This window comes from Ornithodoros turicata, chromosome 4, assembly GCF_037126465.1.
Source record: "Ornithodoros turicata isolate Travis chromosome 4, ASM3712646v1, whole genome shotgun sequence".
In the NCBI taxonomy this organism is placed as follows: domain Eukaryota; kingdom Metazoa; phylum Arthropoda; class Arachnida; order Ixodida; family Argasidae; genus Ornithodoros; species Ornithodoros turicata.
Window position 1 is genome coordinate 37,151,416 of NC_088204.1, and position 19,533 is coordinate 37,170,948.

The window sequence follows — 19,533 nt, forward strand, 5'->3', positions numbered from 1 at the left end:
CGCGCGCGGACTTGTGTTTTCGCGCGCAATCTCCTCGGGCACGATGAATACTGTTTCCGACGAGGAGCTTCGCGAAGAAGAGACTGTCGTGCGAAGACACCTTCGAGAAGCAAGAAAAATTGATGAGAATTGGACTGGGTACGTCGAGAGCGAAGGGGCCCTGAAAGAGTTCGAGCGCGACCTCCCCTGCATCAACGTGTCTTTTCAAACAGAAGTGACACCCCATAGAGAAGCTGACAAAGGTGGGATATCAGCTTAAAGTGCAGCTCCGCTGCTGTTCTGAAAGTATGAAGACGTTGTGATATTCAGAACCGTGGTCCCAACTTCATTCATAAACGCACATTGCTTTCCAAATTTCCATACTCCTTCGTGAGAAACTTGAGAAAAACTACCGGGCGGCGGTTCCACTTGTGACGTCATACTTGGAACTGCGCGGATTGGATAGCCACACCTAGCCAGCTCTGCCTGGCAACCAGTTTGTGTTTACACTCCGTCATGGCCGCTGTATCGTGCTGAAATAGCTGTCACGAGCTATCGGGGACCACCGCACCGTTTTATCATGTTTCTTATAAGGAATACTTCGTCTTCGAGCACGTACTCGTTCTCGTTCTCAATAGCTTTGGTGGTGCTTGCACTGCTGGTGCTGCACTGCCAAAGCTACTGAGAATGCGTACGAGTACGTCACACGTTAGGTGTTAGGTCTTCTTGGTAACATGAAGCACAGTGCGGGCACAGAATGTCCGCTCACGACGGCCGTCGTTGCACAACGAGGCCATCCTGTAAGGCTTGTTAAAGAAGACCGGCAAAACTATCTTTGAGGCTGTTAACGACAGCAATTATCACGGAACACACCCAAAATATTTACCTTCGCCCATAGATCTCCGCCATCGCATCGACGATTTGGCGTTAGGCAAGCCGCGAGCGCGGCTAAGCCAGGGCGAAGCCGGGATTGGTCAGGGTTTGCCGACCACAGGACCGCCGTGCCAGGGAAGTTTAAAAAATTGTTTTCTTAAAAACTACAAACAAATCGGTGAAAATCTTTCACATGTATGCTCCCTGTGCGGAAACGAACGCACAGCCCAAGCATGGCTCCATTCTGTCGCAGTCGAAAATCGGCGGAGCTGAGCTTTAAATACCATGAAGTTCATTTATATACAGATCCAAGAGCTGCTCAATGTATAGTTGCATAGAGAAGCACAGGTAAAAGTATAAGAGTGTTTCTGCACTGCACAAGGCATGACTTTTGGTACACACATGTGACTTCATATCTTGGCAATCAGTGATGTAAAATTATATTATCCATAGCAATCCTCTGAAACCTCAAAGTATTATGGTCCTGAGCATGCATACAATGTTTCAACCCGTATTTACAATCCCGGTGCTCTCTCTGCTTGTATCTCCCTTAGCACGTATTTTGTTCACCACAAAGCTGAAAGGGTGTGTCCTGCCCGTCGAACTCAACTGCCCATTTCGAATACTCAGGAAGCAAATTAAAGGATGTGTGTTTGGAAGAGAACGCCATGGTGTTCATGGCAAAGACAGCACAGTAAGTATATACATGTATCAAAAGAAAATAATTGGTGAAGATGAGCGGGTAAGGCAGGGTGAAGAATGCACAGATAGAGAGCCAAGGACAGATAAACCAAATCAAACCAATAATTTCACGTAGGCAAAGCATTTGAGATCTTCAGATAACATCCCTAGAAACCTGTGCAGTTTAGACAGGCAACATAGTGCTATCATGGATTAAAAGAAATGTCACAGGACTCATTACTCACATTCTTCCTGAAACCATGGAATATATGCCACAGCTATGTTGAGAGAGCGTCTGGACATACATTGCTGATCACCTACTTGTCCTTTTCTCTTACAAAGGAAGCAACAAACACAGCTGACTGCGACTGGGATGCAACAACTTTTGCTAGAAAGAAGGTCAAGGTCCAAGGGTCCAAGAAGAAAGGCTGTGTTGCCAGGCTGCACATGAAAATTATAGAAATGTTTCCCGAATATGGGGTGAGCTTGAGGCACCTTATGTTCATTCTGGTTTTTGCACCACAATCGTGAAACCTGGCCTTACATGGTGGATGAAAACATAGACATGACTAACCCATGCTGTTGACAGTGGTGGATGGAAGCAGAAAGGTTTTAAGAAACTAGCTGGTATTCTGTAGTACAGCCAACAGAGAATATAACAAGCAGATAACAGAGTCATGACCGCTAGGCTTTTTTTGCGTCGGTCAACGGCTTGCTCTTAACATATCCCCAAGACTGTCATGTGAAAGACCTGACAGTTTTGCAAACTGCCACACAGAACTAAAGTGCTAGCATATGCTGGCATGCATCTGCTTACCTAGAACGGTATGCTATCTTCTATCTGGTATCTTCCACATACGAAAGGAAAGAAGCTTCAAAGGCCACACTGGAGAGACTGTAGACTGCGCTTTCACTGGAGCCTGAGCATGTGTCACGTCAGATCCGAATTTATGTGGCCTTCTCGCCAAAGAATGGCCATGCAGAGCACAACTTTAGAATGGCACTAAGTTACGGACAGCCCATGAATACCGACGTGTCTGCAAAAATCAAGCTCCTTGTCCAACAGTGCATCACTTCTGTCAGTGAGGTCCAAAAATGCCTACGGTTTTATGTTGAGGATGTTCTCTTTGCGGAGAAGGAGAAACCACAAAGTACATGTAGGGCATTCCACCCGACACGAGAGGACATCCGCTCACACATACAATCCGCCATACGGAGAGACAGATACAGCCCAACAGATCAGATAAATGCACTCAAGCTGGTCGAGGATATGCAACGAAAGGATCCCACTACAAAGTACTTCTTTCAGCTCTGCAAAGAGCAGGGAACTCCACCTCAGCCCCACGAGAATGACGACGTGCTACAAGATGTCTCGAATGACTTTCAACAATCGCTCATGTTCTGCATGCAGACCACTTTTATGAAATCTGCCATGGAGAAGTACTCAAATGATGATGTGTGTCTCAACGCCACACATAAAACAACTGACTATGCTCTTCCTTTGTTCTTCCTTGTGGTAAAGACGCCAACAAGCTACGTAATTTGCGGTGTGTTCATTGTTCAGTTTGAAACGTCACAGTGTATCTCAGAAGCACTAGAGATCTTTAAGTCATGGTGCCCAAGTCTAAATTCAAAACACTGGATGGTTGACTTCAGCCAGGCAGAAATAAACGCCATAAATTCAACATTTCCAGCCAGTAGGGTGGCACTCTGCGACTTTCACAGGGAGCAAGCCTGGGAAAGATGGTGCCGAAAGAAAGAAAACAATGTAGCCGATAGGAACATAGCACTACGTCTGATACGACAACTGGCAAAGGCCCAGACAGTGGAAGAGTTTGATGTGGCGTTTGAGGAAATGAGCACAAGTGATCTCTGGGCCAATAACTCCGCTTATCGTGGGTACATCGAAGGCCACTGGCTTCCAGTAAATGACATGTAGGTAGCATGCTTCCGACCAGGGCTTCTGGTGACAACAAACAACGGGGCAGATGCCCAAAATAAAATGCTGAAGGAGCACTACCTCAAGACCGGACGACGAAGCCTTAGTGGTTTTCTACAAACGCTGCACACCTTTCTGGCTGATCGAGAAAAGCAATTTCAGCGTGAAAATTTGAGGTGCTCTTCTGAGGACAGACTTTACCATGATGCAGTACCATCGTACTTGCACAACCGACCACATGCAGTAGTCCTGCACATAATGACGAGAATCTCGGAAGCAAAAGACTTTGACTAGAGGTCTGTGAAGCCAAGTGCATCTGATGGTACCTTTGATGTACAAAGTGCCACTCGTGACGGAACTGTTTACCATATTGATTTCTCTGTGTACAGCTGCAGGTGCCCAGATTTAAAAAAACACCACCTTCCGTGCAAGCACCTTTGTGCTGTCTTCTCGTTGTACAGTGAGTGGGGTATTGACAAGCTGCCAGAAGCGTACAGAAATGGACCAAGAATGGCACGGACAGCTCTGTGCAGCAAGATGTCAGCAATGACAGTGAGAACACAACCATTCACATGCCAGAGGACCTTGTAGACTACAGCGTAGACTTGGAGAGGTCATCTTCAGACAGCATGGGCACACTCAGGGCAAAGATACAGAGAGAGCGGGACAGAGCAAAGAGTCTCACGTACTACTGCACAGATGTCATGGTGCTCGAAAGGGTGCTCCAACAGCTAGAAGACTGCTCTGCACAGCTGCGATCAGGCACACCAGCTTGCGAGGGCTAGGACTTGCGTGGTTCTCCAACGAAGGGATACTTTGGCAAAAGGCGGCTTGCCGATCACCACACAGGGCCAGGAGGTGTGTCTCAACTAAAACGATGGCGTGGGGCCAGTCAAGAACATTGGCACTCCAAGGAACGCTTTGGTGAGAGCGCTGCAACGTTACGTGAAACGTATCAGAAGGCACCACAAATATAGACAGCGAGGCTACTATATTTGCGCTTGAGAAATAAAACATATTTCGAGCGTTTGATTGCAGGTTTTACACCTGGCTCTAGATTGATCATAGCAAGAACAGGGGCGGATCCAGACACTCGGTTTGGGGGGGGGGGGGGGGGTTCTTTGTCGGAGCGCGTAGTGGAGGAGGGGGAGAGGGAAATCCAATGTCTAAACTGCCGTTTTGGGGGGGCGATCGCCCCCCCCCCCCCTGGATCCGCCACTGAGCAAGAAGCATAAAAACACTGTTCCCCACGAGAAGACAAAAAACAATTGAGAAAGGGATCAATGCCAAACATACTTAAAATTAAAACTTTGCAGCAGTGATTTATCCAGACCCCCAACAACACCATAAATTTTTTTTCGCCTTGCAGCATCTGCAGGTGGTGACCACCTCTGTAGCGTCTTGCGACAGCACCTGCGGCACAACTTTCTCGATAAACCATGCTTCCCAGTGCTAGTGTGACATCGTTTCATGACTACAACATCCTCAGCTCTTTTTTATTTTTTAACGAACAAGTCTTTGTGGCAATATAACTTGCAGTTGTCCAGTTCACAGTTACAAAACGGTATTGCCATGTTGAGGCCTACACCCGTCCTCCTTTTCTGTTGATAAAGGCGATTAACATGGAAAGATGGCATGGTGATTTACCCTTTTGTGTCTCCCAGCTGCAGGAAAACTTCCCACCGCGCGATTAGCATGTGAGTTGTGATAGCTCTCCTGTTGTGTAGTACCAAGTACCAACCGGCGTTCCTTTGGTAAGCGTCACCATTTGAAAGCTGGCTTCACCTAATACTTCCGTCTACTGCGGGCAAGCCCACTTAAACGAACGCTAATTGTTGCTGAATTGTTTGTTTGTAATTTTTGCGGAACTTTTCGATTCATTTATTTGTGCTGCGGGAAAGCCAACTTCAACCTGACATCATAGACATTGTTTAGCAATAAATTATGTTAGATCAGTGCGGCTGTGGCAGCTTGAATCTCCTTCTCAACCTCATTATCGAAGCAACTTAGTGGGCAAAGCAAGCTGCCATGGCCCTATTAATTTAACCTAACTTCACTAAACTAACCTAAGACATCATAGGCTTTGTTTAGGGATCAGTTAGGTTAGATTAGTGCGGCTATTGCAGCTTGCCTCTCGCTCCCAACAGCATTATCTAAGCGGTTTTGGGCGCAAAGCAAGCTGCCATTGCCCAATTAATCTATCCTAATTTCAGTAAGCTAACGCAAGACATCAGCAACTTGGTTAGTACCAAAAATTGCGAAAAAAATCTGCAAAAGCGCGCTAAACAGCGAGATAACGAAGATTTCAGCAACGCTCAGCATTCCTTGAAGTGGGCTTGCCCGCAACACACAAAAGTGTTAGGTGAAGCCCACTTTCAAATGGTGAGCCTACCAATGGAATGCCGACGGACCGGCAATCCAGAAGATGTGGGTTCGAGTCCTACAGCTGGCTAACCTTTTCAGTGACTTTCATCTTTTGTCGTTCATTTTTTAGGTAATTTGAGGCTTTGTATGTGTTTGTCCTTTCTATGTTGTTCCAGTCCCAGAACATCAGTTCTCTCTTGTGCATATCAAGACTGTGAACAACAGGAGAGTTCCTCTTGGCGTTCACGCACAGTCAGCACAGCTTCTGAACTTATGCTAACACTATACTCACGCTACAAGCCTCACAAAGTATGCGACAGGTTCATTCATACGCTTGCAGCACAATTATGTGATACCACCGTATACACACGCAAGTCCACGCTCCTCGAACTGCGCAACATTGGGGCGTTGTCATCGTCGATAGGTCGTGTCAGCAGGAGACAATTGCCTTGTCATAGCAGCGATCACAGTAGTCTTTCTTTGATCGCACACCCAGCATGTAAATACAAAATACTGAAAATACCACCTGACTTTAGAGATTAAAACACCCACTCTTCGTCTATGCAGCGCCAAACAGCACTACCAGCGACCCGTACAGCACGAGAGCCCTCTGAACAGCACATTGCAAGAGCGCCACCGCTCCAGTCACGTGACTTCCGGTCTTTTTTTTTGTTTTTACATTTTCCTCCTCACTCGACCTTGGCCGTTTGCCGGAAAACGTCTCCTACAAGGAGCATCCTTGTCTTGACAATGTCGATAGTGCTGCCCTGAATGGGAATAGTGCTAGAACAAATCTTAATAATTTTGTAATTAAATTAGTTCAGAATTCAACCGCCAGAGGGACGGATGCATCACTTTATAGAGGAGTAAAAAGCGTAACGATTCAGTTCTGCGCCTGGCTCTCGGACGGAATGGACATGTCGTTCTGCGCTCCTGATGTGTTGTGTAACTAATTCTTTCGCCAACTTTGTCTTCACTTTGTTTGCGATTTTCATGCCCGTGCATGTCGAGCGCTGGTTGATGTTGTACCTGTAAGGGCATGCCCGCCATTTTCTATATTCTGAAAAAGCTGCCTTGGGAACGGGAGTAGCACTGACGTGATTCTTAATAATTTTGTCATGAAATTACTTGAGCAAGTACCCGCTATGGAGGCTGCTGATGCGTAACTTTATAGAAGAGGAAAAAGCATTATGAGTCAGTTCTGTGCCTGGCTGTCGGATGGAGCAGTCCCATCGTTCTGCGCTCCCCGTGACTCCTGTTGTGGTGGAGTGATTTGTTGTGTAACTAATTCTTTCGCACGTCATAACTTTGTCCCCCTTTTTATGATTTTCATGCCCGTGCACGTCGGGCGCTGGCTGCTGTTGTTCAGGCATCTTCTTCTGCCTTGGGAACGAAGGTAGCGCTGGCGTGATTCTTAATAATTTTGTCATGAAATTAGCTGAGCAAGTACCCGCTAGGGGGTGCAGATGCGCGACCTTATAGAGAAGAAAAAAGCATTATGATTCAGTTCATGTGCCTGGCTGTCGGATGGAGCAGTCGCATCGTTCTGCGCTCCCCGTGACTGCTGTTGCGGTGGGCTGTTTTGCTTCTGTGCCTGATTCTTTTTGCTGATAGCTATTGATGGTTAGCATCTTTACTCTTGCTTTCACATCCTCTGTATTACAAGTGTTTTTCTCCTTGCATGTCCAGAGCTGTCTTAACCTGCCCAGACATGCCATGATGACGTCACAGCTGACGTCACAGGATGTCCAGAACTTGCGGTCGCAGCTGAAGATGCTTTGCAACCTGCCTCTGTGCTCCGTCGACGGTCAGCGATGGTCAGCGGCGGTTCCGGACCGCTTTCTTCAAGATGGCGTCGTTGATCTTCAACTAAACTCCATCTTTCCACTCTATATCTATTTTTTTTTTCTTTTTTATGAACACAAGTTGCCACCAACTCACAGCTGGCCTGAACACGAGTTAGACGCTCCCAAATTGGTGTGATAACTCATTGGATGATGCTGATTAATGTGGGGTCCTAATTAACTATAATTGCTAATTAAATCGTGTTTAAGGCTAGATGTGAGTAGGCGGCAGTCTGTGTCCTGTGATTACTAATTTTCTCTCTGCGGAGTCGCGAACTATTCTAAACAAGGAGCCGCAAAGCGGTTTCGCTTTGAACCCTGAACTCGTCCGATCAGCGCAAAAGTCTAGCTATTATGCATAGGTTCTCCCTAGTGTATGACGTAAAACGCCCGCGGCGTTTATTTGAGGAAAGCCCACACCGGAAGATCGGGTGGTTTCCGCAACTTCCGTATTGCGGGGTGATTTGTTTCAACATGGACGTCGAAGGAGGAAGCATAGCGGAGTCAACAGCGGAGTGGTTCATGCGCAATAATGCCGAAAGAAGTCGAGTGCTTATGCTGCAAGGAGCTGTCCTTAAAGTAGCATATTTAGAACTTCGAGGGCAGCACGAAGCTATGAGAGCTCATATTCACAAGTAAGAAGCGTGCCTCATGCACAATCATGCTGGTGGGTTTCAATACAAAATTGTTATTCTGAACTTTTCGTCATTGTTCGCCACTTATTCCGAAAGAGTGCAGCTGAAATACTACTCGCCGTCTTACTAGCTTTAGCTTTGTTCAAAGCTCGCGTGTTTCATACAAGAAATACAGATACACTACATACCAACAGTTTCTGCGATGGTTGTTGCACAAACGTGGAAAAAACAAGAGAATGGTTATATCAGCCTGTGCGGTCAACAGGATACGCAAAGCCTTTCCATAGTAACTACTACATGATTTAAATACCCAAGATAGAAGGTGGAGGTACGTCTTACCATAATTTCCATACCATACGAACTTTTCCTTCCTTACCATACTATACGAATATTAAGACTATAACAACTTTTGAACGATCTTGAGACACTTTATAACCCATATTTAAATTGTGTACCCTTCATGTAGAATGTCATAAAGCTGGTGCTATCAAACATATCTGTAACTTGAGTTGTCAAGTATGTGAAGACAAAAATTGATTGCCACATCAGCTGTAATCATATTTGTACTTCATGGTGTTCTAGCATGACAAAAACAACATGACCACATTTTTTAAAACTTTTGTGAGCCACTTTGTCAATGTCCATTTTGCAAGCATTTGCATTGTAAGAGATTGGGATCTTGAATGTGAACGCAGAGAGAAACTGTGAGGAAAACTATACACACTCTGGCTTGACGTAACAATGAAACAAAATGTAATATGACGTTTCGATGCCTGTTCGGGCATCATCATCAGAATACAACAAGAAACAGTATGGCATCCGAGTTCTACTTATAGCTTAGTCATGACCTTGTAGCAATCATTTAGTGGCCCTTTGTGACTGTTACATGCAGTGTTATAAGTAGAACTCGGATGGCGTACTGTTTCTTGTTTCATTCTGATGATGATGCCCGAACAGGCATCGAAACGTCATATTACATTTTGTTTCATTGTTACGTGAAGCCAGTGTGTGTAAGCTTTCCTCATAATGTCCCCTGGCTTTTGGTCTATCTTGAGAGAGAAACTGTGGTGTTCACAGAAAATCTTTCTGCAACCTTTGGGGTGTAAAAGGGGTGCAATTTGCGGATAACACCCCACTTTTTCCAGTTACACCCTTCGCTACACCCTTGTCAAACTACAAGGGTGTTTTATGGGTGTAAAATGGGTGTACGTTAGAAACACACCCTAATAGCACCCTATAACACCTTATGACAGTGTTACTGTCCGCGGATGTCTCAATTCCCACGTTCTTGCAATCAGCATTTGAATACAGGGAACGGGATTGTGTGAGGAATATATGTTTATTATAAAAATAAAAATAAAAAAGAGGGAAGTATTGAGGCTCTGGAACGTATTCATAGCTACGGCTGCTCTCATTGTGTATATGTGGACTCTGAGGGTTTTAAAGTAAAACTATAAGCTTTAGTAGCGACATGAACGATGGAGAAGTTTGTCACACCATACGTGGTCTACACTAGCAGTTCTGCGACCGTTGCAGATCGAGCAGCAACGGACTGTCCCGCTTTCCAGAGGCGAGTGATCGCCGCTCTGGCAGTTGCATACTGGCTTTTATTGACAGCAGTTCTGCACTCAGTACGTTAACCGTTTTCGAGTTGCTGTGTCCGCGGGGAACAACCTATATGTCTATAACAGAGTTCTTAATCTATGAAAGGAACGAAATAACGGATAGATCGGCGAGGAAACAGACGCGATGGGGTGAATACACAGAACGGAACCCTGAGATTGAGAGGACAAATAGACAACACAGCCAGTGTCGTTATGTTTCCCCCAAAGTCAGGGTTTCGTTATCGATGCCAGTTCACATGCGCTGACAGTCTTACATGCTTGTTCAATGCAAATTCCGTACTAATTTGACCGCAGGATGGGTATCCTATAATCAAGCATGTGTGTTTGCCCCTAACGGTGTTCGCCGTGGGAAAGCTTAGAAAACGCCCTTAAGGGTGTAAAAACGTTTTACTGTGTATACCTGTACAGGAGCAACATGTTGCAGGGAACAGGAACAGATACGCTTGCAGACAGACGACTGTGCACAGACGCGTACCCAGGATTTTTCTGAAGGGTTGTCCTAACTTGGACAGCCTGGTGTTACACCACCAAAGTCAACTGAAACCTGTGTAACGGCTGAAATTGAGGAGGGGGTCACAACATCTGAACCCCCCATCCCCATAAACCCACCACTGACCGTGTATTCTGTGCACCTCACATTAAGTGTACTCTCTCCTGTTCAGTGCTGCATAAGGTATTGCTTTGGTGTTCTGCAAGCTTTTGTCTAGACCTGTACATATATTGGTCACACATGCATTACTGACATTCTCCCACAGCTCACATGTAGTTCACAGACAAGGAAGGGGACCTCAGTACTTAAAGCTAGAAAAAGTTTATTTTTTCTCTTTTTCTACAAATTGTGTCCCTTTGTAGAACTCTTTCTGTGCGTGGCCTCTCTCCAGAAGCAATGGGCGAACAGGAGCACAGCTGTAACCACAGAATGTTGTCTGGTGTGCACAGTGGCGTCACGAGGGAGGTGTGGGGGTTGCATTGCATGACAGAAGGGGGTGACGTGCTGCACCAGTACCGCCGCCGCCTCTCTTTTTCTGTAGCGAGGTGACGCCAAAAACAACATAAGAAGCCCTCAGCGAGCGTGTGATTTTTTTTCTGCGTACGATATGTTACCGTTGTTTATCGTGTGTAGCATCATCGTCATCGCCGCGCACTGAGCTTAGCACGGTCCCCGTGCGCTGCGAATAAATCACTTTTCGATTGACCTCCCGAGGCTTCCGGTTGTCCCTCCTTGGATCGCGCTACACTGGTGACTCGGCCTTTGCTACGATGCAGCATTCTGCAACCGACGACGCGCCCCGCTTCTCTGCAACCGCCATACACTGGGCCTCATCCCGTTCTCTCGAGAACCCCCAAGACATCGATCATCAGGATCAACGGCAGAGAGGAGACTGTCTCTAACGACAGGCTAAAGCCGGCCCATGTTTTGAATCTGGACGTCTCTACTGAAGCCTTGCCAAGTTTCTCTCCACCTTCGCATCCCCCGTCCAGCCCTTCACCCAAGACAGTCACTTGGAGACTATAGCTCTCCTCCAGCGGGGGGGGGGGGGGGGGGGGGCTATGTAGCATCATCGTCATCGCCGCGCACCGAGCTTAGCACGGTCCCAGTGCGCTGCAAATAATTGACACATTATTGCCGGAGGTGACGGAGCTCCCGCACCGGGTCATGCATACCCTAGTGACGTCACTGGGTGTGCACATAAATTGGTTTTAGGGATGCTCCCTTTCTTAGTAAGAAGCCTGTATTGTTTATGACAATGTTTCTGAGAATTGTAAAGTTTGGTAAAGGGGAAATTGCAGGAAGACTGCAGAGACCAGGGGGAGTAGGAAACAAGTAGAGCAAGTGAATGGATGTGTGTTGAGATCAGGTCAACGGAGTGTGAAACTGTAGTCACGGGTCGAATGTGATGTGTGTTGTGCAACTCATCACTGCTGATCCCTGACACAAAGCATCATCTCATCAGGCAGCTCCGCCTGGTAAGAATTACATTGGGCTGTCAATTCCACCCCTGTTCTGACGCATCCTTTTGTCCACCCATTTAGTCAGCCAGCCGTAAGTGTTGTTCAAACTCTTACGGTCTGATAGCACCCAAATAGTATTGTGTAAGCCCCGATCGTTACGTGCAAGTAAATCAGACCGTTATGAAGGTTACCCTGTGTGTGACCTCCGGTTCCCGCTCTCAGTCCTCCAGAAGTGCTCACTACACACGTTAACTATCCAAAACCTCAATCTTCCTTTTGGTGTGCAAAGTGTGCGCTCAGTGCGAGTAGGATGTATGCCTTGAGGAACCAAGCTCTGTATATTGGGCTGCTCAAATACTCAAATATGCCTGTTGTAGTGAAAGATGATGTAACATGAAATGTATTTCATATAGTTTATTGTGGCGCTCAGATAGTATCTTCGTAATGTGTCTGCAGATATTGTTCCAAAATAGCATATGTGACGCAGCGCCATACATGATTGGGCTTCTGGGAAAAAACAATCTGGGAAATTTCACCTGAGACAGACGGCATCCTTGGTAACGGTGTCTGACACATTTTAGCAGACACTGTTTTAAAATAATATGCATAAAATGCTCCAACTATGACAGTATGAAGAAGTTCGTTTGAACCTGATGGCAATTGATGTTCTGAAGAAAGAACACATAGAAAGGACAAATACTTACAAAGCCTCAAGTGTCTAAGAAATGAATGATGAAAGAAGGAAGTCACTGAAAAGGTTAGACAGCTGTAGGGCTCGAACCCACGTCTTCTGGATAACCGATCGAGGGCTCTTACCAATTGAGCTAAGCTAACAGGCCTCTACAGTGACTTCCAAGGGTGCGTCACCTGAAGGGTGACATCACCTTCAGATGACGCACCCTTGGAAGTGGCGAGGCGCGTTAGTTCAATTGGTAAGAGCCCTGGATCGGTAATCCAGAAGACGTGGGTTCGAGTCCTACAGCTGGCTAACCTTTTCAGTGACTTCCTTCGTTCATCATGAAGTTATTTTATTCGAGTTTGAAATTTACTTGAGCTCTCTTCAGCAACCCCCTGTATGCTGGCCTCTGCTTGCTCAATGACAGTCACGTCTTATGGGCAGGAGAACATTAGTCACTGTTATTATACAGGCATAGCTCTCTCTGTCCAGCATGATCACCGCAGAGCACAATTTGCAGGAACTCGCAGGTACAAAACCTGCATAATAAATGTGTAATAACTTCAAACAACTATTATATATAACAACTAGGGCATGGAACTCCATTAGCAGATGGTCAGGCAATATAACCCAGGTAGTTCTGCCATTATTATGTATTTCCCAAAATGCTGAAAATAAATTGATAGAATTACTGCAGTGAACTGCTCAATTTTTCACCTTAGATACATTTTTAACACTCTGTCTTTCACGTTTCAACATATACATGCATCAAACCTGCAGAAGCTTGTGTGTAAGAAGAGTCACACACCTCATGTGCAACTGGCAGGTCTAAGTTGTATTGAGATGTGTCAAGTGCGTACGCATTCTCACCACCTGTAGATTCCTTTACAGGGCACAAAAAATTGTTGTTAGTAACAACTTCACTCTATATACCACATTTATAAAAGAAATTGGTCACGTACCTGACAGACAACTGTCATGACCATTGCAGATGTCTTCCTCTCCTGTTCCTACCACATTCATGAAGTCATCACCCTAACATTGTTAAAAAAAGCCATACAAATTTATGAGAATCTCATTTCATAGCAAATTAAATGAGACACGAAGTCATCAGCCTGATGATGTGCCTGGCACCAGGTATGCGATAACTGAGATATTACCACTACGAGCATACAGAAAATTACAATCACATCAATAAAATACACAACTACACCAAGCTGTGCATATATTCACCCACACACATATACAAAAAGAACATGGCAGAGTGGTCTGTCTCTAATAAGACTTGGACAAGTTTGTGTAACTGTGTTTTGAAACTGGACACAGGAAGGCCATTTCTGATCAAACCAAATTTGTGACCAAATTTGTTCGGAAAAGGAAGGGTGCCTCCTGCCTTCCGTAGTTGGTCCGTAGCAGTGGAACTTTGTAAGGTGGCACAATGATGGATTTCATACCGTAATGGCAAGTGTTTGGGATGGCGCTAAAAGATTCTGAATTTGCAAGGCGATTTTGTGTAAATGTCTAATTTCCAAGTGAACACTTTGTCTACTGTAAGTATTTGCATGTCTTGAAGGAGCTGAGGGGCATTGCACCTGTAGACACGGTTGTCATATACCAGGCTATCCTTTTTTGGTGCACTGCAATTTTATCGTTGTTGCCCTCTGTGGTGTTGCCCAGATTAGACAACAATAGTAGCTTGGGGTAAACTAAGGATTTCAACTGGATTGGTTTAGAATCCAGAACCCTCCTTTAGTGTGTGCGGTATGCTGCATATTACAAGGAAAACAAATAGAATAAAACTTGTACCTGATCCCTGCCTTGTATTTCCAACATTTGGTTCCACATCTTGTCCACAGAAGTCATGAACTACAGTGGTGCACATTGATGTGACGATTAAAATGTTACACCTAGATGCGGAATACACAGCTTCATTTTAAATACTGTGGATGTTGCATACTGCATTGGCATGGCTGCATTCTGAACAACACACGGAATTGTACAGTATATCTTTTGATTTAGTGTGTAAACTTCAATCGGCTTCCATCCTTTTTTTTTCTTTGTTGCGTAAATGGTCTCCTAATATCTGCATGCCACAACGTTATTCCCACAAGCAGAGTAATCACTGTATTGATTATACAGAAGACACTAACCTCGTCACGTCCAGATACAACCGTCTTGGAAGATAGATTCAAGGAAGGCACTGCGCACTGCTGTAGGCGGATGTTTTTGCTACTCAAACCCAGTTGTTGCTCAACTGACGGCTCCCTCTCATAGTCTGCATCCTTTAAATGTGATTGGCAAAATCTGCACTTCTCTACGCCGCTGTCAGGACACCCTCCAATACTGTCAAGCCATAGCTGCCGCTGCGCAGTATCGTATGGAACTGAATGCCCGCCGAGAAACCTCGCTTTGACGACACAACCGAGAGGCATGTCAAATGAAGTCCAACAGTGTACCTCAATGAATTGATCGGTTGTTCCAAAAGATATAAAAAAAGAAAACTTAGATATACACACATTGTAAAACGGCGCGCTGGATCCCGAAAGTCGTCTCATCTAGTTCCGCGGTTCCGCTTTCCACGGAAGTCGCTAATTGGATTATCGCAGTTATAAAACAGGACGCAGATGTCGAAGCATGTACATACTTTTTATTTCCAGACATTGTGACAACAGTGTATTGGCGTACAAATGTTGGTTCTTGCAGAAAGTTGTTGTAGTAGTGCTTGATCACGTGACGGCATTCTGCGCGTTGATTGCATGGGCGACGTCATCCCAGTGGGATGACTAGATGAGTTTTCTATATATGCGTACATTTTCTTGGTTTGACGCTAGGTGTGCCAGCGTCGGCGTGAACCGCGATGTTTAAAATTCGAGTTTACGAAAACTACGAGGTGTTGAGGCATGCATTTTCGTATGTGAAGTAGCTTTTGTGTATTCTATCGGTAGCCACTGCGGCAAGGTCCCTCCAGCTTCTGGTCAGAGACCCTTAAAGCAAGTAGGGCCCATTAAGGCATTTAAAAAGCTATGTGGGAAACCATCTCATGCGACATTGAACATGAGCTTGTTACTAGAAAGTCTGCAGAGCACTGTCATAATAGATTTCAAACAATGAAGAAGAGACGAAGTGACATACGAAATCATAACAGGTCTACAGACACGGACACTATTCCGGTTCCTTGTGATGAAGAGTTAAGGAATATGAAGCAGTTGATGAGAGCCTAGAGCCTGAAGTTCTGAGGCTACCAGGATGCGTCGAACATAAGTCTTCCTCACAGTCAAATGAGAGCCAGTCGAGTGGGGAGGCACCACAACAACAACAACAACAAAGACACAAAAAAAGACAGATAGACCAGCAATATTGCGGAAAATCCATGTTGACAAAGAAGCGCGGAGACAGCGGGGACACAATGAGAAAATGGAATTCTTTCCCGCTCTTTTGGCTTCACGAAGTGAGTCGAATGGACAGTAAAGAAAACAGAGTTTGGGCCTGCTCAATAAAGGGTACACTCTTAGCCCGGTTACTTCTAGTAAAGGTGAAAGAAATGCAATATTGTTACCTGTACACTAGATGGGTGCAGCGTTACCTCTGCCGAGGTTACCTCTCTAAAAGTAACCAGAGGCATCGTGTATTTAGAAGTAACACCGTTCCCGGGGCTCCGGGGCTGCACCCGCCCGTTCCTCGCGTCCGTGCATGCATGCAGCAAATTGCATGCAGGCACACACGAAACACGACACGGGTGACATACTAAAACACAATGACCATGGGCTTTCCTGGGCACGTATTTTATTGTGAATATCAGGAAAACACAACCAAGCATTGGCAACGTAAGATAACGAAGATATTGTTTCTCAATTGTTTTTCAATGAACACAGCTCCAAAGGGCCTTTGATGTGTTCGCAGAATCGCGTGAAATATTGTGTTGTAAAATTGCAGGGCCGGCATGCATGCATGCATACGGACCTTGTCCTCATTCTTGCTTGTTGCTGTGGGGACGGTGCCGCTTTCCCACCATAAATATCTAAAATGGAATGGGCACTCCTTATTTATCATTCTCACGTTGTTTGGGTGCATCATTAATAGCAAAAGCAGACCTTAATTACACTTGTGCAAGCACGAGTACTGAATGCAAAAAATGTAGATACCTGATATGTTGGAAGACTCGGTGTTCGGTATCGTAGCGTCGTTTGCCGAAAACGGGGGATTTTCCTATTCACGAGCTTCCATATTTGTACATGTAGCGGCAGTAATGAAAGCAGCCACAGTATGGAGTTCACATTGAACATCCTCAAGGCAAGGTGTAATGCAGCATAATAGTGAGGCCAGCGATACATGCACATAAAAAGAAGAGAGTTCTGAAATGTTAACTTCCAACAAACACAGATGGCAAAATATTTTGGGGATGGCAGGTCGTTATGTAAGAAAATAAATACAATGGAAAACGTTACAGCTATGTCCCGTTTCCTCCTGTGGCTGCAAGTTCACGTCCTGAACATGTTCTTCACTACCTGAGGGAAATCAGTCGACATTAGTTTGCAGGCCCTTGATATATTAATTACCACCAGCCCACCCGCTCCTCCACTGCCTGACTCATCGGGATGGCGATTTAGGTTGCCCGTTAGATAAATTCATCTGAATGTAATTCAGCAGTAGCAGATGTGATCGATTTCTTATTTTTTTAACAGTTTACTGACTAGTCGGTGTTATTGATTGATTGATTGTCTTGACTTTCTTCATTGGCATAATTCGCAAGATGCTCTCTGGTGGTCAGTTGTACTAGCAAACCACTGATAACAACCAATTAAGGCATCAATGTGGGCAACCATTCCGGTCAATTAACCACATAGACCAATCACAGTGGCTCAAGTCATACCGTGCAATCCGTTGACCCATTCACCACGAAGTCAGTGAAATTTACGAAGGCAATCAGACTGAGTCAATTCATCAACCAGCCAGTAAGACGACGAAATAACCTGTCATTGACAACAGGACCCTGAACAAGTCAAAATCAAGCCGTATCAAGAAGTAAAGAAAATAGTAATCGCCCCCCCCCCCCACACACACACACCTGGGCATAAAGAAACATAATATTACTGTAAATTAATCAAGCAATCAGGTCAGCAATCATAAAATTACTGTAGTGGTCAATCAGTTGCCTATTCATGAGGAACTACATATCGCGCATCGTTTCATTAGTGAGTCGACTAGGCTTTAGTTTTTTAGCAATTAGCCCATACACCAAAATAGATTAAGTCCGTCAGAAAAACACGAAATGAAAAGTATAACCCCACGATAAGAGAACTAAATACTTCTCAGAACAATGTACTACGAAAAATCCAGTTTCTTTTCGTTGTCATTGGTACGACACACAGACTATAGCGCTTATCACTCTTCTTCAACGCTGAATGGAAACAATTTGCTCGTAGTTAAATTTCATTACACAAAACCCAATGTCAAAATGACTATAGGTATCGTATATCTTTCAGCGTACGAAAGATGCTGGGACAAGAAGGCGACATGGAGAGATACGAAGTAAAGTCTAATAGGGAGCAAAGCTGGCAAGAGAAAGCAGAATGCGCTGAGGCCGAGCGTTATCACAGCGACTAACAGCTTACACGTGCGCAGACAGCAAGCACATCATGTATGACTTGCCATAAGACAGGAATTAACAGCGAATCTACTTCAGAACGATCCTGATGAAATACGCACTTACCTATTTCACGGATCCTGTTATGTGAAACCGGGCTGTGCGCACAGTATTCATATTTTAGATGACGACTGCCGGACTCCACCATGTATTTCTTGCAGTCCTCGCACTCTTTGCATCTGCCTCTCGGCACACCCCAGAAGTCCTTGTTTGTAAACACCATTTGGAAGCAGTTCACAACACATCTACAACCACGAGCGTGATTTAACTTGTCAGCCACAGAGGCGTCACATTTCAAAAGATGTAACCGTCAAAACACGAGGACGCGATATAGTGTCCCTTCTCGTGTGATACTGTAAACTGTTGCCAGATGAGCAACCAAAAGCGATCAGAAGCGGCTGTGATTGTTTGCGAACGCATTACGACGTAGAAGTAACGGACTCCCACTACAAGTAACACGTACAAGTAACCAGGAGAAGACAGGGGTTTTCCCCACAGGTTACCTCTACCCCAGCTCTTCGAGACCCAATTTACTTCTAAAATTCGCAATTTCCTGTGTTACCTCTTCCTTTGAGCCGATGTTACTTCTAAATACACGTAACAACGGTCTAAAAGTAACAATAGAAGTAACTCCGGTAAGAGTGTAGTACTTGAATAAATTATGTATGCAAAAATACTCCAAAAGCCGGGAGACGACATAACTAGACAAAAAAGTTGAGAACTCCGACTTAAAAGTGAGCTACGCCGATTTCCCGATGTGTTGAAACGGTTGTGATATTCAGAACGAGCACATCCAACTGCCCCCGAAATGCGCCTTCGTTTCTCAATTTTGTCTTCCTATTACGAAAATTAATTCATCAAAGAAACCAAAACAGGCCATGGGCGCAGCCATTTTTGTGACGTAGATGGGATAAACCTGCTCCATCTACGTAGATAGAGAATCGTGCGCCTGATTGAATGAAAGCTGAGGCTTTCTCTGACTTCCCTGGCGTCTTCTCATGTTTGCGAGTAAATCCAGTTATGGCCGCCGGCTACGATGAGCGTTTCGTCCGACGTAATCCCGAGAACTATTGAACGATGGAAACAACAACCGCGAACTCACCTCAACATCATTTTCGGCGTGAAATTGTGATTATGTGCTCGAGAACTTCGCAGTTCAACCGTTCGGCTGCCATTCACGTCAACCCGTTTGCTGTTTTTACTACAAGTGCAGGAATGGGAGCGATTGAGCAACAACGTGAGACTTGGTGATTGTTTGAGCATATACCTGCAGAAGACTGATCTTCAAATAAAGAAGGCCGTATGGCTGCCCATGCACAT